This window comes from Culex pipiens, chromosome 3 (genome assembly GCF_016801865.2).
Source record: "Culex pipiens pallens isolate TS chromosome 3, TS_CPP_V2, whole genome shotgun sequence".
In the NCBI taxonomy this organism is placed as follows: domain Eukaryota; kingdom Metazoa; phylum Arthropoda; class Insecta; order Diptera; family Culicidae; genus Culex; species Culex pipiens.
The window spans coordinates 174,455,832-174,476,133 of NC_068939.1; the positions used below are offsets into that span (position 1 = coordinate 174,455,832).

General features: G+C 33.8%; 1 protein-coding gene and 1 long non-coding RNA gene across 3 annotated transcripts in view; one reads left to right on the top strand and one right to left on the bottom strand.

The window, feature by feature from the left end:
- The window catches only part of LOC120428225 (uncharacterized), a 113,164-nt gene that overhangs the window by 15,060 nt on the left and 77,802 nt on the right, over positions 1-20,302 (top strand). The window lies entirely within an intron of this gene.
- LOC120427915 (uncharacterized) lies at positions 7,917-10,894 on the bottom strand. The gene is made up of 2 exons (XR_005607007.2): positions 10,148-10,894; positions 7,917-9,266 (listed from the first exon to the last, which is right to left on the bottom strand). It is a non-coding gene; the product is annotated as an uncharacterized LOC120427915 (long non-coding RNA).

The window sequence follows — 20,302 nt, forward strand, 5'->3', positions numbered from 1 at the left end:
AACCAGAGTTGGAAGAAGCCAGAGTCGTCAAAATTTTCTGTTTCGGTGCATGCATCGCACACAACGACGACGTGGGGTGCGATGCGATAATGACCTTGGCATTCGAGGGTTTGCGTGCACTGCACACACAGAGACTCACACGTGGGCGGTGGTCGTGAAAATTAAAACAAATTCGACGAACCGGGGAATCGGTACCGCTCTGGTGGGTTCGCAAAAAAAAAAGAAATGTTTGGCGTTGCGCAATTTTGGTGGGCGCGAGAGTTTTTGGAATATTTTGACGGTCAACGTAACTTGGAAAAGAGGTTCAACGAAGAAGAAATTTAAAAAAAATTGGAATTTTTATTAAAGGATAACCACAAAAAACTTGTAGTGGTGGAAATCTATCATTGATTCATCAACTCCTGGTGTCCGTGACCATGACTTAAACATTGCAATGTTAGTAACAAAAAGCTGATTATTCAATTGTATAGGGCATCAAGCATCAGCATCAGCCGATCAAAATCTTTTAATTGTAATTGTTTCTCACAAAAACATGATATTTAAAAAAACAGGTATCACAGATTCCAAAAATTACAAAAAGAAAAATACAAAAAAAATCAAAATTCAAAACATTTCTTGACGCATTTTTGGTAAGGTCACCAAACCTCCAATCTTCATGACATTTCCAAAGATATTAAAACAGCAAACTCATTAGTGCGCCCCACACCACTGAACAGTTCAGCCGAGGTCAAGTCGCGCTGGTAATTTCGCAGAGCAAAAATCTTGCCCACATCAACAAGTACAGAAACTCACATACGCGAAAAGAAAACACAACACACACTTGACTCGCGCGGCGATGAACTTTTGCGCCAGCAAGCAAGAGTCTCGTGTGGACCACAAAAACAAACCACCGTGGAAACCTGCCAGAGAGGGAGTGGTGAAGTTGGTTTTAAAACCAACTTGGTGAGAAGGAAGGAAGGAAAAAACGGAAGATTTGCGGCCAGCAAGCGACGAACTCGGGCGTGAGATGAGCATTGACCTTCAGAAGGACTCCTGGTGAAGGAGGTCGCTTTCGAGATGTGTCACCTTTTGGGCAGGCAAAATATCTTGGTTGACGAAAATCGGTGCCACGTCAATCATTAAACAAATTTAAGAAAGCAGACGCGTGCTAAAAAGCCTTTCTGACAACGGAGAGAGAAAAAAAAAGTTGTTTAAATATAAAAAGCAATTTTAATCATCACATCGTGAACCGTTTCGCGACTTGGTAGCAGCAATGGCGTCAAACAAACTTGAACAAAAAGAGCACTGCAAATACACATATACCTGCGCGTTGCGAATCAAGTCGGGGAACCTTAATTGGCCGGGTTCCTTGAAACGAGTCGGAGCGGCGGACAAGTTGCTGTGGATTTCGCGTGAAACTGGTATTTTTGGGTGGCCTCTGAAGCGAGGTAGTTTCCCAAAAAAAGAAAGAAAAACTGAAGCTAAAACAGATACCTACAGAATAAAGCCAGTTATTGTTTTCATTTTGTACAATACTGAGTTTTATTTCAGTGGCCCAGGAAGTGGACAAATTTTGACTGAAAATTGAGAAATTAGCTTTCGAAATATGTATATGTAAAGAAATTTACAGTCAGCTCAATTTTATTTCAAATAATGAAACATCAATTTTATTTCAAATAATCAGAACATCAAATATTATTTATTTTTGCAAAATGATATTTGAAACAACATTTCAAATTCATATCAACTCATGCAATTTTTTTTCACAATTTTAGATTTGTTTTCTATTAATTAGGCCGTTGCTTATATTTTTATTATTTTATGTTGTCTTCCCCTTCAAAATCAGGAAGCAGAAAAATATTTTTTCTAATGACTGCAACATTTCAATGGATTAACTAAACTTAACTAATTAACTAAAAACAGATTTAAATGCATTTTCTTGTGTTGCGATTTAGCATGTGACTTGTTTAAAAATATTTAGAATTTTCGTAAAATCCCGATGTACAGTACCGCAAAAAGTCTTTTTTGCAAAAAAAAAAAAGTTCGTTAATACTTATAAATTATGAAAACGAATGATTGCAAAACAACTGGACTGGGTCAAATTACATTTTAAAGCAATTTTTTATTCAAATGTTGAAACCATGATTTGAAATTTCAATTATAATTTTGCATGCTCGTACTACACAACAAAAACAATTGAAATAACATTAATATTAAATTTGCGCATTGTGTTTAAGACTTGAAAAAACTAATAAAATTTTGAAAATAATGTTTAATTTTTTCACTTTGTTAATCCAATCAAAAGATTTTGAGTTATTGATGTCAAAAAGTAAGGATATTTGGATAATTATTTAACAACAATATTTTTTTCAAAACTTTACTCATTGAGTAATTGTTTACGTTTTCGCAAATCGACGTTTTCCGTGTGTTTTTCGATTTGATTAAAATGAATCGATTTGAATTAAACTTTGCCCAGTGTCAAAGAAGTCTCCATACAAATTTGCTAACTGGTAATATAGTACAAAATGGATATTTGAATATATATAAAAAAAATGTACCTAGAGGAGGGATATTCTTATCAATTTGGTCTGTTCAGTAAAGTTGTAGTTTGTAATCAAGTATTAAAAAAATAATAGAATTAAAATTATACACGAAAAAACAATCCCAAATTTTTTTTAGTTCGCTTTGTCTGTCCTATTATATTCCTTATAAGAATTTTTAGATCGGCAACTGGTTTCTGATATGTAGCCCTTCTTTAAAGTTCAAATTTTGTGAAAACTGAAATTTTCTCAGTGTCATAAAACAATAACCCCAATTTGGCAAATGGCAATATCTCGGAATTTATTGTATCGATTTAAAATGTTAATAAATGATACTTCCGTTAAATTTCAAAATTTTGAAATCAAGACTAATAATTGAAAACGCTTAAAAATAAGTACAAAATCCTATTTTTTTCTAAAAACATAAAAAAATGAAACTCTAAACTCTAGCACAAAAGATGCCTTTTGAGTCCCCTAAATTTTTAGAAAAAAAATATGATTTTTCGAAAGCACTGATTTCACTTATTTTTTAACATTGTAAATCCCGAGATATTATCATTTGGCAATTTGAGATCTTATTGAATGACACTGAGAAAAATCTAATTTTCCACAAAATTTCAACTGCATCTCAGAATTCAGCTGCTGATCTATAAAGTCTTATAAAGAATATTATAGTAAATTTTCTCAACCATTAAACAAAAATACTTATACCTTTATATTTTTTTGAAATTCAAAAAAGTAAAACATTATCGAAAATATTACCCTTTAATGCCAATAACTTGAAATCGGTACACTTTATCCATAACAAAATAGATATTTTGGATTGCAAATTTTATTTGCTATCTAAAAATGTATTTTTAAGTGTTGCATGTTCGATATTGATCCAAATTATTGTTTTTTTTTCCAAAGAAATCAGAACTCTGGTCCATCCTTAACTTTTGGTGATTAAAAGTGAAACAAAATCATATCGTACAACTTTGCCGAAGACATCAATTCGATCAGAAATTCCTTCGAAGATACACATTTTCGATTTTTTATATGCCCGCTAAATTTAATGGGGATTCGTATAAAAAACTTATGATGCAAAATGGCTTCTGTTGACAAAGCGAAACAAAAGTGAAGTTCTAGAGAATTACTTTGTCGATTATCTGAAGGATTGTGTGGGAATTTGGATAATCGAATCATGAACGATTTTTTTCTTACTTTTAACATCAAATCTAGTTCGGCTGCCCCATTTTAGTCAAATTTGGATAATTGATTGCCTTAAATTACAAAATGCATTTTTTAAATCACTTTAGCGAAATTTAGGGGTCATATTTGAGCTTGGCAATCAAAAATAAGACATAAAAATCAATTATCCGAAGATTTGATTATCTGAAGTGAAATTTTTGCAAGCCCTTCGGGCAATCGAGTCTGGAATGTATTCACAAAAATATTACGGTTTTATCCACATAAATTGTACAAAATACAATTTTGTTGTTTGGTGCTGGAAATGTTTATTTGTTTGGGAGTTATTTTTTGAAACAGTCTAAATCTAAATCACTGTCATAACTTTGATGCCAAATTATTTTGAATATCCATTCTCAAGATACAGATTTTTGAATTTTTACAAAACATTTTTTATTAAAGGTATTTTCAAATTAGAAGCAAAATAAATGCTGATACAAATTTGGTAAAAATATATGGTATGCCCCTGATTTTTTTTTGCAATGTTACGCTGACGAAAAAAAAAACCTGTAGCAGGTCATCGCTACATGCCTGTCCAACGAGGTCACGACAGTGACTGGCCTGTTGAAAGTGATCCGAACCCGGGTGACATCCATTAGACATTAAATATACTGGTCGGTGTAATCGGATAGCGCGCTTGTTGCCTGCCTGGGACCGGCACCGGCACGGAACGCATCCAATTAAGCCTTTGCGATGACCTATAGCCGCGGGTCGGCCGTAACTCGCACATACAAGAAAGGGAGATTAGTTAAGTTCGTTTTATTTAAGGTAGGACTTTCATCAGCTGTGTGTGAAAGGTGCTCCAATGAATGGAGAGAAGCTCTTTAATCCGCTGGTGGCCCGGCAAACGCGGATCGATAGAAAGGTTGTGTGTATACATTGTAGAACTACACGTTTAAGCGCACAAACACAATCGCAGGTGGGCTTTTTTCAATTTTAATGAACTGCAAGACAAGTTGGTAACCTCGCGGTGGGTTTCGACACGACTTTGTTCGGAACCATGTGCGGGCCATGTTCCGCATTAGGGATCGCCATAGGTGGACACGATCTATTGGCGCGCAACTTTGTAGCAACCCTGAAGATCTGCGCGGGGAATAGCTTCGCGAAGGGCATAGATGAAATCGGAACCGTAGAAATTCCAACCCCCTTTGGACTGTCAGGGCATGGTTGGGGAACTTGGGCACAGACTTGAAACGCTTGAAATTGCAGAAAAAGTTGGGTTTTGTGCCGGTTCAACAAGGTGTTGTTTCAAGTCTGAACAGTCTGTGCCTCAGCGTTTCCTCTTCCGAAGGGAGGCCCAGCTCCGGAGGAGCAAGAGACGAAACTGTCGTGTTCTCATTATGACGATGACGGTGCAAGGGGAACGCCGCCCGCGGTCATTGCGCGGGGACAGGTTTCGGATCCACTCCGCAACACTCACGGCAAGTGGATTTTTGCTTTCGCGAGCGCTAAGCTACCTTTAACGATCGGGCGCACTTCATTCAGCAGCATCTCCCAGTGGGGGTCTTTGGAGAGGAGAGAGGTATGGAATGACGACCATCTCAGGGGAGCTCTCTCCTCCTCCTCCCGTTGTTCAGGGTTGTCCGACCGGGTTCGGTCCGTTTAATGACGGGGAGATTTCCAGTTGTGAAGGTTGAATAAATGGGTGGAATTTCAACTTTTGAATTTTGTGGAAGTGGCAGTGATTTTGAGTCTCATTTAAAGTATAATAAAATATTGCAGGAATAACCACTGTACCTTCAAGAGCAAATGGTTGAGAGTAAATAGACCTCGATTTGATTTGAGAGTTTAATGACCGAGAGAATAATCCCCTCGAATTAAGATTAATCAATCAGTGCACCTTCGTTGAGAGATATTTATCAGAGTTAAATATCCTCAAACTCACAAAATCGTGGTAGCCGATATTCACACAAAAAAAACAATTCTCGTAATCGTGAATTGTGTTCATGAATTTGAAAACTATAAACAATAGACGTGAATAGTATTCCTAATTCAAATGTCACTGGTTCAATTCCTTTGGTCGACGATTTTGTTATTTTCTGAAATTATGATTTTTTTCAGAATGAACTTGAGAGTAAAATAACCTCGACATTGTAACGACTTGCTACCAATTTGAGAGCCGTTTCCTCCCAGTTGGTTCTTGCGCCGCTTTGGGAATATGAAAATTGTAAACAAAAACTGTTTTTGTTAATAGCCCCACAAGAAATCGCAATTCCATTCATTCATTCATCTAAACCGACATCACACGTGACTCATGCACCCGATGTCGCTTTCTTTCCAACGATACGACGAATGCATCAGAATCGAGACCCCCAGTAAAGTCACTTTCATCTTCGTTTGGAAGTTGCCGCTAGTACCTATTTTATCGTCACGATATCGGGGTTCGGAAAACAAAACAAACATTACTGGTTTTTCCATCAGGACAGCGCACTCTTACTTATGGTGCGTTCGTTTGAAGGTTAGTTTCGCCATCACTATCAAACGAATGCACCATCACCAACCCTACTAGATATGACGTAGATGGACTTTTCCAAACAGTCTTCGCGGAGTCAGTAGCCGGGAACCTGTTTTTTCCCCTCTACCAATAAAACACCGCAATTAATGTGGGGGTCTCCGTCCGTCGCAGGTGAGAGTCGGAAGAACACTTAACCGCATTTAGGAAGAGGTGGGACTCCCTTTGGAAGAGGTGTTAAACTTGGCTTACTGACGGCCGCGGCCAAGCCCTGAAGGTAGTCACGACTAATGGTGGGCTTCCCTATTTGCATACCATCGGTGGTTTGATGCGCCAGATGTGATGCTTTCTTGGCGTAAACGTCAATTGGTCAAAAATGATGCGTTCGTTTGAGAAACCTGGAGACGATACTCTCAGGTGCTAGGTTGTCATTGTTGCTGTCAGAGTGTTCTATTACCAAAAAGTTGTCGGTTAAAATAAATATCCTGTGATAGGCATTCTTTTGGAACGTTTTAAACTCAGCTAATATGCATCCTACACGCACGTTCAAAATTACTCAGTTTTCGTCAGAGCCGAACCTACTCAAAAATGAGTGGCCCCTTTACAGTGACGTTATTTGACAAATCCTGTGAACAAATACGCACATTCCGGTTTTCATGAACGTTATTCACGATTTTCGGAACACATTTTCTCCGTGTACACATTTTACAGTGACAAACGTGGAAAAAAGTAAACAATTGAAGTGGACAGTCAAAATTCTAACCTCATAACCTGCAAGCACGTTCAAAATCACTCAGTTTTCGTCAAAACCGAACCTACTCAGAAATGAGTAAAGGGGTCATCTGTCAAATTCGAGTGAATTTCTCTCAGATCTGGGTGAATATCACTCAGTTTTAGTTGAATTCTTAGTCAAATTCACTCAAATTTGACAGATGCCCTCTTTACTCATTTCTGAGTAGGTTCGGTTTTGACGAAAACTGAGTGAATTTGAAATCGCGTAGGTTATGAGGTTAGAATTTTGACAGTCCGCTTCAATTGTTTACTTTTTTCCGCGTGTGTCTCTGTGAAATGTGTACACGGAGAAAAATGTGTTCCGAAAATCGAGAACTAACGTTTATGAAAACCGGAATGTACGCAAGTAGTAAAATTGTCGAAAAATAAACAAAATAAAAGGGCGACCATCTTTCTTTAATGTGCCAGGAGAGCATTACACCGTCGACCAAATGGTGATCTCTCGCGAAGCTCGTCTCGGGAGGAGTTGACACATTTTACGGGCAATTTCTCCGCGGCGCAGCCGATATCACGACCATTTCTTCGGATCACCGGTTCAACCGGCTGCGATGTTTTCACTCTCAACACACACACTTCCAGATCGTCGGAAAGTCGAGGCCACTTTAGGTTTCAGTGCTCCAGAGCAGGTTTCCCGCTTTTGGAGATTTGGTGCGGACCCCGCGGGGACGACCGACGACGACGTGATGGCTACTGTGAGGGCCGTCGCTTGAAGTCGGTGACGGTGAAGGAGTTCGTTGGCAGGTATTTCCCGGCCAGTGAAAGTGTGGGAACCACTTGATCGCTAGGGAATTTTGTGGGCGGCCGGATAGTGCGAACCCTGGAGAAGGCTATGGCTTTAACAGGTCGAAACGTCGATTAACTTATTGTTATTTGTTTTTAACGTTTCTGAACGTTCAAGTTTTTCTGCTTGGCAGAGGTTAATACTACCGAACACAGACTCATTATAAAGGGGTAAAACACCTGTAATAAATCTACGATCTTGAGATGGTATGTTAATTGTAACAAGCTAATGAACACAATATTGTTGGGCTGCCTTCGCATGCCAGCAAGCGATTAACGAGAAAAAATGTTTGATTTGATCCCCTGCTGGTAATCGTAAAAGAAAATTCAATTATCATGATTAACGAACAACACACAGACATCCAAATCGAATCGCGTGTTCGCTGTTATCTTACACTTCTGAACACAACATCACACGGAGAAAAATCGTGAACAAACGTTCTTGAAATTCTGAATCACGAACAAAGCGTTAAACATGATTGATCGTGGTTCAAAATTTCATGAACGTTTGTTCACGATTTTGTGAACTGATTTTTCTCCGTGCACCTTGATAGGCGCCAGGGTTGTTAGCGTTGATTTCAATGTTTTCAATTTGGTCTACCAACTTTTGCGTTGCAAAACTTAGCTAGAAATAACCCAATAAGCATCTGTTCAAGATCTGCATGAAACGACATTTCTACTAGAGTTCTTAAGAAATTCTGGAGTAACCTAAAAATACAACCGCAACATGATCGTTAACAACCCTGGAAATCGCCTGCGCTCCGTTTAGCAACTTTTCGGCTGACTGATTGCACACGCTAAATGAAGCTTGATCGTGCGGATCCGTCCAGCGGATCCCACGACAGTAGGTCAACCCTGTCCAATTTAAAGTGCGATTTTTCTAGCGCTGAATCACGTGTAGACGTCGCGCAGGTGTCAGGCCGCGCAAAGAATTGCAATTGATTGGTGCGGCCTTAGCGCCGAAATGGGTATTGCTTTTTTGAACCAGCGCTTTTAGCTGGTGAACTTGACCTCTACGAGGTTTCAACACAATTCGCTGATTGACAGCTGATGATCGGATCCGTGTATAATTTGCTGCCTATTGTTTTCGGGAATCACCCATTCAAGCGCGCTAATTGAAGGTTGATCAGCACCTAACTTAACGGTTTTCAGGTGGTACATCTAGGTCCCGACTTGCCCATTAACAATTCGTAAAGCTAATCTTCGACAATGGTAGCCGGCTTGTCACCCGCGGGTCACAAATCAGCCAACCCAGGAAGTCACAGTTCATGAGCAACGCCGCAAACACGACGAGAATAAAACAAAACAACCAACCCCGGATCCCCTAATTATGTGTCGCCGAACCCCTTGAAGATCGTAGATCAAACCACTGTTAGATGTTGATTTATCGCCGGCTTCTCTTGAAGCTCCTCATGCTCCTTCTGGGTTGGACTTCCTCTGGCATCGTCAGCGAGAAAAGAAAAACAATAACAATCCCATTATCGCGCCGTGTTTACCTTTCCCAGGCCCGTGATACTGACGTAGCTTGCTGAAGCCGCCACCAAATGTTTGGTGGCGCTGTTTCAGGAATAACATTTCAGAGGGTCACAAATCAAAATATAATAAGTCTTATTTAATTTTTTGGAAAATAATCCTGTAGCTGCTCATATTGATTCTTTTCATTAAAATAAACCATAAATGCCGCCAACAACAATATATGTTTAGCATCAGGTCTCAGGCAAAGCTTCCCAGCAGGTGTCTTTTTCAAATCCTCTGAAATGTCTTCCGCAAATTCTTATTTGGCCAATGAACTTACAGATCATCATAATAATGTTAATTTAAATCTGCAATTTGAGGCGGTTGGACTCAACCATGTTGTTGGGAAACCTTAAGAACGAGTCCACGAACAGGGCATAGCCCATTGTTAGGGACGTTATGGGGCTCACGTTGTGGGGCTTTACAAAAAAGCATGTTTTTGAGTCAAACAAACCAACTTCTATGGTACCCCGTGGTTTGAATGTGTTGGTAAATTTTCGACAAGAAAGCCAGAACAGCTGTTTTTAGACATAAAAGTTCAAATTTAGAAACTAATTTTGTTGTTTTGTGTCTATTCCTACTGAAACAAATTAAAAAATATTCAAATATTGTGCAAAAACATTGCTAAAATCACTTCTCAATTCACCCCATGTGTCTCGATTTGCCCCGGATAATGGTACACATTTAATTTCATTTTAACTAACGAAACAAAAATAAAGAAAAAAAATATTTTCGTCTTTTCGATTTTGCGCCCTTTCCGTCATGTTACTCCCCATAATTTTGACACTAGACACCAAAACTTTGGTACTTTTTAGGCTTCAGTGACATTGTATGCAGATGACAGCCAAAGCATCCCCGTGACCTTTCCACAACACTGACTGCTTCAGCAGCAATTGTCGGAGCGCGATTCTAATGAGCTTCCTACGCGCGAGCAGAAGAAGATCTCGGATGGGAGATTGTCTCGGCGCGCTGTCATCGGAAGAATCCGTTGGTTCGTTCTTTCCGCGAGCACGTCAACGTGTTCGGAGGTAATTAGATCCGGCGTTTGTTCCCCTTCGATTCAGCTGGACAAGTTGGTAGAAGTCCTATGACCTACGAATTAGGACGTTAGGTCATTGGAAGTAGTTCAGACTTTTCAATAACTTCATCACCGGCCTACGCAAACTGAAACCCCAAAATGACACTCATTCAGCGTTGAGTCATGCCTTCTTGAAAGCCGCAAGTCAACAACCTTGCGCATCTCGCGTGAATCTCCGGGATTGTTGATCGTTCTGGTTTCAGCAGCGCTGTGTTTACAAACCGAACGATCAACTGGCGTTGTGTTGTTGTTCGCTTACATTTCGACAGCTCGCGATGACGAAGACTGCGTGGAAGAAAATCCGCACCATTCATCTCGGACGCCGGAGTTCCGAAAGAGAACGGTTAATTAGCTTAGTCTGAATACTGCTGTGGATTAACGGCGGAGAAGAAAGAGCGACTACGGTCGATTGAATAATAATGGGCTCACTATTTCAGATGGAGAGCTAAATTTGTGTGCGTATGATCGCACGGAAAGGAGATTTTTTGTGATAGTTACAAACTATTTGTTAAAAATCCTTTAAAGTTTAATCGTTTTTTTTTAAATTACAAAAATACAAGAAATACAATAAATCCAAGAAACGCAAGAAATTAAAAAAAATCAAGAAATACAAGAAATTCAAAAAATCAAGAAATTTAAGAAATTTAAGAAATTTAAGAAATTTAAGAAATTTAAGAAATTTAAGAAATTTAAGAAATTTAAGAAATTTAAGAAATTTAAGAAATTTAAGAAATTTAAGAAATTTAAGAAATTTAAGAAATTTAAGAAATTTAAGAAATTTAAGAAATTTAAGAAATTTAAGAAATTTAAGAAATTTAAGAAATTTAAGAAATTTAAGAAATTTAAGAAATTTAAGAAATTTAAGAAATTTAAGAAATTTAAGAAATTTAAGAAATTTAAGAAATTTAAGAAATTTAAGAAATTTAAGAAATTTAAGAAATTTAAGAAATTTAAGAAATTTAAGAAATTTAAGAAATTTAAGAAATTTAAGAAATTTAAGAAATTTAAGAAATTTAAGAAATTTAAGAAATTTAAGAAATTTAAGAAATTTAAGAAATTTAAGAAATTTAAGAAATTTAAGAAATTTAAGAAATTTAAAAAATTTAAGAAATTTAAAAAATTTAAGAAATTTAAGAAATTTAAGAAAATTAAGAAATTTAAGAAATTTAAGAAATTTAAGAAATTTAAGAAATTTAAGAAATTTAAGAAATTTAAGAAATTTAAGAAATTTAAGAAATTTAAGAAATTTAAGAAATTTAAGAAATTTAAGAAATTTAAGAAATTTAAGAAATTTAAGAAATTTAAGAAATTTAAGAAATTTAAGAAATTTAAGAAATTTAAGAAATTTAAGAAATTTAAGAAATTTAAGAAATTTAAGAAATTTAAGAAATTTAAGAAATTTGAGAAATTTAAGAAATTTAAGGAATTTAAGAAATTTAAGAAATTTAAGAAATTTAAGAAATTTAAGAAATTTAAGAAATTTTAGATAATTGAGAAATTCAAGAAATTCAAGAAATTCAAGAAATTCAAGAAATTCAAGAAATTCAAGAAATTCAAGAAATTCAAGAAATTCAAGAAATTCAAGAAATTCAAGAAATTCAAGAAATTCAAGAAATTCAAGAAATTCAAGAAATTCAAGAAATTCAAGAAATTCAAGAAATTCAAGAAATTCAAGAAATTCAAGAAATTCAAGAAATTCAAGAAATTCAAGAAATTCAAGAAATTCAAGAAATTTAAGAAATTCAAGAAATTCAAGAAATTCAAGAAATTCAAGAAATTCAAGAAATTCATGAAATTCAAGAAATTCAAGAAATTCAAGAAATTCAAGAAATTCAAGAAATTCAAGAAATTCAAGAAATTCAAGAAATTCAAGAAATTCAAGAAATTCAAGAAATTCAAGAAATTCAAGAAATTCAAGAAATTCAAGAAATTCAAGAAATTCAAGAAATTCAAGAAATTCAAGAAATTCAAGAAATTCAAGAAATTCAAGATATTCAAGAAATTCAAGAAATTCAAGAAATTCAAGAAATTCAAGAAATTCAAGAAATTCAAGAAATTCAAGAAATTCAAGAAATTCAAGAAATTCAAGAAATTCAAGAAATTCAAGAAATTTAAGAAGTTTAAGAAATTTAAGAAATTTAAGAAATTTAAGAAATTTAAGAAATTTAAGAAATTTAAGAAATTTAAGAAATTTAAGAAATTTAAGAAATTTAAGAAATTTAAGAAATTTAAGAAATTTAAGAAATTTAAGAAATTTAAGAAATTTAAGAAGTTTAAGAAATTTAAGAAATTTAAGAAATTTAAGAAATTTAAGAAATTTAAGAAATTTAAGAAATTTAAGAAATTTAAGAAATTTAAGAAATTTAAAAAATTCAAGAAATTTAAGAAATTTAAGAAATTTAAAAAATTCAAGAAATTTAAGAAATTTAAGAAATTTAAGAAATTTAAGAAATTTAAGAAATTTAAGAAATTTAAGAAATTTAAGAAATTTAAGAAATTTAAGAAATTTAAGAAATTTAAGAAATTTAAGAAATTTAAGAAATTTAAGAAATTTAAGAAATTTAAGAAATTTAAGAAATTTAAGAAATTTAAGAAATTTAAGAAATTTAAGAAATTTAAGAAATTTAAGAAATTTAAGAAATTTAAGAAATTTAAGAAATTTAAGAAATTTAAGAAATTTATGAAATTTAAGAAATTTAAGAAATTTAAGAAATTTAAGAAATTTAAGAAATTTAAGAAATTTAAGAAATTTAAGAAATTTAAGAAATTTAAGAAATTTAAGAAATTTAAGAAATTTAAGAAATTTAAGAAATTTAAGAAATTTAAGAAATTTAAGAAATTTAAGAAATTTAAGAAATTTAAGAAATTTAAGAAATTTAAGAAATTTAAGAAATTTAAGAAATTTAAGAAATTTAAGAAATTTAAGAAATTTAAGAAATTTAAGAAATTTAAGAAATTTAAGAAATTTAAGAAATTTAAGAAATTTAAGAAATTTAAGAAATTTAAGAAATTTAAGAAATTTAAGAAATTTAAGAAATTTAAGAAATTTAAGAAATTTAAGAAATTTAAGAAATTTAAGAAATTTAAGAAATTTAAGAAATTTAAGAAATTTAAGAAATTTAAGAAATTTAAGAAATTTAAGAAATTTAAGAAATTTAAGAAATTTAAGAAATTTAAGAAATTTAAGAAATTTAAGAAATTTAAGAAATTTAAGAAATTTAAGAAATTTAAAAAATTTAAGAAATTTAAAAAATTTAAGAAATTTAAGAAATTTAAGAAAATTAAGAAATTTAAGAAATTTAAGAAATTTAAGAAATTTAAGAAATTTAAGAAATTTAAGAAATTTAAGAAATTTAAGAAATTTAAGAAATTTAAGAAATTTAAGAAATTTAAGAAATTTAAGAAATTTAAGAAATTTAAGAAATTTAAGAAATTTAAGAAATTTAAGAAATTTAAGAAATTTAAGAAATTTAAGAAATTTAAGAAATTTAAGAAATTTAAGAAATTTAAGAAATTTAAGAAATTTAAGAAATTTAAGAAATTTAAGAAATTTAAGAAATTTAAGAAATTTAAGAAATTTGAGAAATTTAAGAAATTTAAGGAATTTAAGAAATTTAAGAAATTTAAGAAATTTAAGAAATTTTAGATAATTGAGAAATTCAAGAAATTCAAGAAATTCAAGAAATTCAAGAAATTCAAGAAATTCAAGAAATTCAAGAAATTCAAGAAATTCAAGAAATTCAAGAAATTCAAGAAATTCAAGAAATTCAAGAAATTCAAGAAATTCAAGAAATTCAAGAAATTCAAGAAATTCAAGAAATTCAAGAAATTCAAGAAATTTAAGAAATTCAAGAAATTCAAGAAATTCAAGAAATTCAAGAAATTCAAGAAATTCATGAAATTCAAGAAATTCAAGAAATTCAAGAAATTCAAGAAATTCAAGAAATTCAAGAAATTCAAGAAATTCAAGAAATTCAAGAAATTCAAGAAATTCAAGAAATTCAAGAAATTCAAGAAATTCATGAAATTCAAGAAATTCAAGAAATTCAAGAAATTCAAGAAATTCAAGAAATTCAAGATATTCAAGAAATTCAAGAAATTCAAGAAATTCAAGAAATTCAAGAAATTCAAGAAATTCAAGAAATTCAAGAAATTCAAGAAATTCAAGAAATTCAAGAAATTCAAGAAATTCAAGAAATTCAAGAAATTCAAGAAATTCAAGAAATTCAAGAAATTCAAGAAATTCAAGAAATTCAAGAAATTCAAGAAATTCAAGAAATTCAAGAAATTCAAGAAATTCAAAAAATTCAAGAAATTTTAGAAAATTTTAGATAATTGAGAAATTCAAGAAATTCAAGAAATTCAAGAAATTCAAGAAATTCAAGAAATTCAAGAAATTCAAGAAATTCAAGAAATTCAAGAAATTCAAGAAATTCAAGAAATTCAAGAAATTCAAGAAATTCAAGAAATTCAAGAAATTCAAGAAATTCAAGAAATTCAAGAAATTCAAGAAATTCAAGAAATTCAAGAAATTCAAGAAATTCAAGAAATTCAAGAAATTCAAGAAATTCAAGAAATTCAAGAAATTCAAGAAATTCAAGAAATTCAAGAAATTCAAGAAATTCAAGAAATTCAAGAAATTCAAGAAATTGAAGAAATTCAAGAAATTCAAGAAATTCAAGAAATTCAAGAAATTCAAGAAATTCAAGAAATTCAAGAAATTTAAGAAATTCAAGAAACTCAAAAAAAAAGTCAAGAAATTCATAAAAAATTCAAGAAATTTAAGACAAAAAAGACAAAAAAGACAAAAAAGACAAAAAAGACAAAAAAGACAAAAAAGACAAAATAGACAAAAAAGACAAAAAAGACAAAAAAGACAAAAAAGACAAAAAAGACAAAAAAGACAAAAAAGACAAAAAAAGACGAAAAAGACAAAAAAAAGACAAGAAAGACAAAAAGACAATTGGAAGGTAGATAATTTGAATAAGTAAATTTAATATGGAACTTTTTCCGTGCAGGTAACGTTCAGCGCGGTAACCTTGTAGAGTGCGTTCAGCACACCTGTTTTGTTTACGTTTCGAGTAGGGTAAAGGCGACTGTGTTCGAACGCCATGTCCTACACCAACAGAGACCACAAGTTATTCAAGTCGCGTCGCTGCTAGTTAAACGCAGGATATGGACTTACCCTTAAGCGACGTCAACAGTGGCGGTGACAACAAAGGAGGGTCTTTTGGTCATGGAAGTGCCCAAAATTGATACCCACCCCAAGGCGTATCGAGGCGTCCTTCCGCTATTGTGGGCCAAAGTTAGAGACATTCGAAGGTTTCGTCAAACCTTTTGAAAAGAGTTTGTGGCGCCAGCCGTCCTCTTACTTCATCGAAGGGTTCAAGCAGTGAGATCAACGACTCTGCCACCTAACCGTTTCAAATCGATCTGTTTTTGTACACCTCGCGATGACCTACGAGCGAGCGAACCTTTGGCTAGGCTAATGAGGTCGTCCGAAACAGGTTCCTCGCGATTGTTGGAATCTGCGCCGCGCAAACGAAACGATTATCCGTTACGGAGCATGTAATTTTCACACGCGCGCAGTCTCTCCATCAACCAATTCTCGTTAGCAGGTAGCAATAAAATCCGACCGTTTTTCGCAACTCGCAAAAAACGGCCAACAACCCACGCTGCAAATCTGCGCGCGCTCGTACCTGTTTCTGCAGCTGTACTCGATGGCCCCCAACGTCTTTCGCGGGATCGAACCGGTCCAAGGGTTGTCTAATACGCTCCACTGCGTCCGTCCGTTCGTTATATGGTGCCCTCTAGCGGCTGCTGCTGATCAGCGGTTTTACTTTCATATAAAACCCGGTCCCACAGATCCGCGCGGGTTTGCTGTGGTGAGGAGGAAAAAATGTTCTTCCATGGAAATTATGCAATCTCCGCTCGCTCTCGCGGTCCAATCAGGCTGGCAGGGACGTCGACGAGACGTTATGAGCGCTTTGCATGCCACCGATGGCGGCCGGCCAGCACAAGAAGGGGCGACGCTAGATCTTCACGGGCCGGCTATCGGTACCCTGTCATCTAGGAGCCACCACTAACTATGCTGCGGCTGCTGCATGTATATACTAATGTGCGCCAAAGATTCAGCAAATTTTTGTACTGATGCTTGTGCTACAACACACTTGGAGATCTAGCGCAGACAGGCCGAAGGCCGGAGCAGCCGGTGAAGGGTTAACGACTTGGCAGCGGTTGAGAGAAAGATCAGCGGGGCAGATATTTAAGGGTAATTTGATCGTCGCTGCGAGTCGTCATTCTTGGACGACCATGTGAAGTTGGCTACATTGTAGATTTTTGCTAAATAACTTACGATGTTCTACACGGAATGACAGAGGACTCAGGTCTTCAGCATTATAGGCCTTGAAGTACAGCTATAATTCTTCAAACCTGAATTTAAAAAAAAAAAGTTCAAAACAGAGTTATAAAAAATGTATTGATTATATTGATTTAAATTGCAAAAATTTCACAAAGGCGGAAAATCGATCATGCCCACACGACGGACTTCAAATCGCCTCCCAGAGGTTTGCTTTCAGAGTCGCCACTCGTCAACCTTGAATCATTAATTGATAAGCAAACAGAGCTCGCCTTAAATGTACACACCCGATAAAAGAACCCCAATGCCAATGCTAACGTTTGACATTTGTCTCCAAATCGGTGAAACCAAACTTCCGCCTAGAACGGTACTCAACGCCTACTTGATCAGAATCTTTCATTCCACCTTGCGCGACCAGACGTTCAGACAATTCTTTGTTTGCAGCGACCGCAGATCTAATCCCAAACCGGACCTCGATACTTTTACTTTATCACACGCTGATGGATAGACCCCTGTGGGTTGAGCCGGTCGGAATGCACAGTCAGCAAGTACTCTGAGTCATGTAGGCCGCGGTGTAGAATTTCTGTCCGCCAGAACCGGACGTCAAGGTTGATTTATCGCTGAGCTGGCGACTTCCAGAACGCGCGCGCAATTCTTTCTCCATGTGTCGATCTCATCACGTTACGAAGGGGATCTCTGGCGTCGATCAACGAGCGATTACCGCATGATCTAATTACGCAACGCACGCGTCGTCGTCTTCGGCAAGACCCGTATCGAATTTCAAAGTGTGGAGCTCATTGATCACATGCCGCACGATAGATATATCGGCTAGGTGATACCGGCGGCGGCGGCATTCACAACAAAAAAGTACTTGTGTCATGGCGTTACATATACTGGAGCGGCGTTGAATTTCCCTATCGTGGACGACAACCATTTCTACGAAGCCGTTGACCATTCCGTGCCAAGTGGATGGAATTCAAGCTCTGCGAGACTGACGCCGACGCAATGTTTTTCTTCGATTTAACAAGTGTTGTTGCCGTACCGGTTATGGCGGCAACATTGAAAACATCGTATCGAATCATAAGTGGTAGTCGATAGTTAACTTGAAGAATTAAAAAGAGTACAAACTTCAGGGTAGATTCGTTTTAAATCTCTAAAAATAGTCCAAGAGATCCTCAGGTATCGTGATCCAACTGAGAAACCTTCAATGGCTGCAGGATAATACAGGGGCCAAAGTGATCTTATGCAAGGTGCCCCCACAACGACTATAATTCAGCGCCGTTGTAGCCCTGTTTGCACTCCATATATTCAGTGACGCGGCACCTGAAGCTCGGAGAACTAATTACATACCTACACTCGCAAGAAGTGCACAAACCTTGCGCCGTACAAAGAGCACTTGAACAAGTACACCTGAAGCAATAACAATAATACTGGTTAAGACAACAACTAGAGAGAAAAAGTAAAACAAAAGCCCTGTAGGCTCCCCCCTTTGCTGACCACTCGCCCAAGAGCGCCAAGTTTATCTTTTCTGGACGCGCGACAAGTGCGCAGTTGTACTGCGTATCACGTCCTTGCCAAGGACAGCGACTTGCACTGGGGTGGTGGGTATGCAAAATATCTTCATTAAAATCAGCGATCGTAACCGGCGACCAGGTGGGACGCGGATAAGGTATGCCCGACCGGCGGGGACCTGCGAAACCAGAGTTGAATTACAAATTTACGAGCTTTTGGTGGGGCGGTTGTCAACGCGGGGCAGGGCCGTAGCGGGGATCGCTGTTGAAGGGGCGGTTTCCGCATCCCAAAAGAGTGCAGAACCCAAATGAGAGGAAAGATCTCAAATTGGTACTCTTACTCTCAGTACGAGGCCACCACAACTCTGTGACAGAGAGATTGGCAAATGCTAATCAGTTTGAAAGAACTTATTGATATATCTTTTTTGTGTTGTTTGTACACATTTTTGTACAATTGAAAGCAATAATAAAACAACAATAATTAAAATACGTTTATTTTTATTTTCATAATTTTCTCAAAAATTTAAGCAATTTCTAACATTTTTAAATAAACATATACCATTTTAAACAACTTACAGTCATTTGTAACAATTTCAAATAATTCAGAATTTCGAAAAATATTACTGATTTTAAACAATTTTATGCAATTTTGAACAATTTTAATCAATTTTGAACAATTTTAAGCAATTTTGACCAATTTTAAACAATTTTGAACCATTTTGAACAAATTTAAACAATTTATACAATTTTAAACAATTTCAAACAATTTTAAACAACTTTAAACAATTCAAAAACAATTTAAACAATTTTAAATATGTTTAAACAATTTTCAAAAAATTTGAACAATTTGAATCAATTTTAATCAATTTCATACACTTTCAAACAATTTTGACAACTTTAACAATTTTATCAATTTTAACAATTTGAACAGTTTTAAACAATTTTTAACAAATTTAAACATTTTTTAACAAGTTTAACTATTTAAAACAAGTTTAAACAATTTAAAACAATTTTAAACAATTCAAAACACCTTTAAACAATTTTGAACAATTTCAAACAATTTTAAACAATTTTAAACAATTTTAAACAATTTTTAACAATTTTAAACAATTTTAAACAATTTTAAACAATTTTAAACAATTATAACAATTTTAAACAATTTTAAACAATTTTCAACAATTTTAAACAATTTTAAACAATTTTAAACAATTTTAAACAATTTTAAACAATTTTAAACAATTTTAAACAATTTTAAACAATTTTAAATAATTTTAAACAATTCTAAACAATTTAAAACAATTTTAAACAATTTCAAACAATTTTGACGAATTTTAATAAATTTAAAATAATTTTAAACAATTTTAAATAAATTTAGCAATTTTTAATTTTTTTTTTACAATTTTCACAATTTTTACAATTTTGCAATTTTTAATTTTTTTACAATTTTTTAATTTTTTACAGTTTTTGCAATTTTTGCAATTTTTACAATTTTTACTATTTTTACGATTTTTACAATTTTTAAAATTTTTACAATTTTGACAATTTTTACAATTTTTACAATTTTTACAATTTTTACAATTTTTACAATTTTTACAATTTTTACAATTTTTACAATTTTTACAATTTTTACAATTTTTACAATTTTTACAATTTTTACAATTTTTACAATTTTTACATTTTTACAATTTTTACAATTTTTACAATTTTTACAATTTTTACAATTTTTAAAATTTTTGCAATTTCTACAATTTCTATAATTTTTACAATTTTTAAAATTTTACAATTTTTAAAATTTTACAATTTTTAAAATTTTACAATTTTTAAAATTTTACAATTTTTAAAATTTTACAATTTTTAAAATTTTACAATTTTTAAAATTTTACAATTTTTACCTTGATTTTTACAATAATTCGATGCCTATGTGCTCTTCTGTATTAACATTGATGGGATTCCTTTCTAGACAGAACAAGAGAGCACACAGGCATCGAATTATTAAAATTATTTTAATGTTTTTTAACAATTTATAAACAATTTTTACAATTTTTACAATTTTTACAATTTTTACAATTT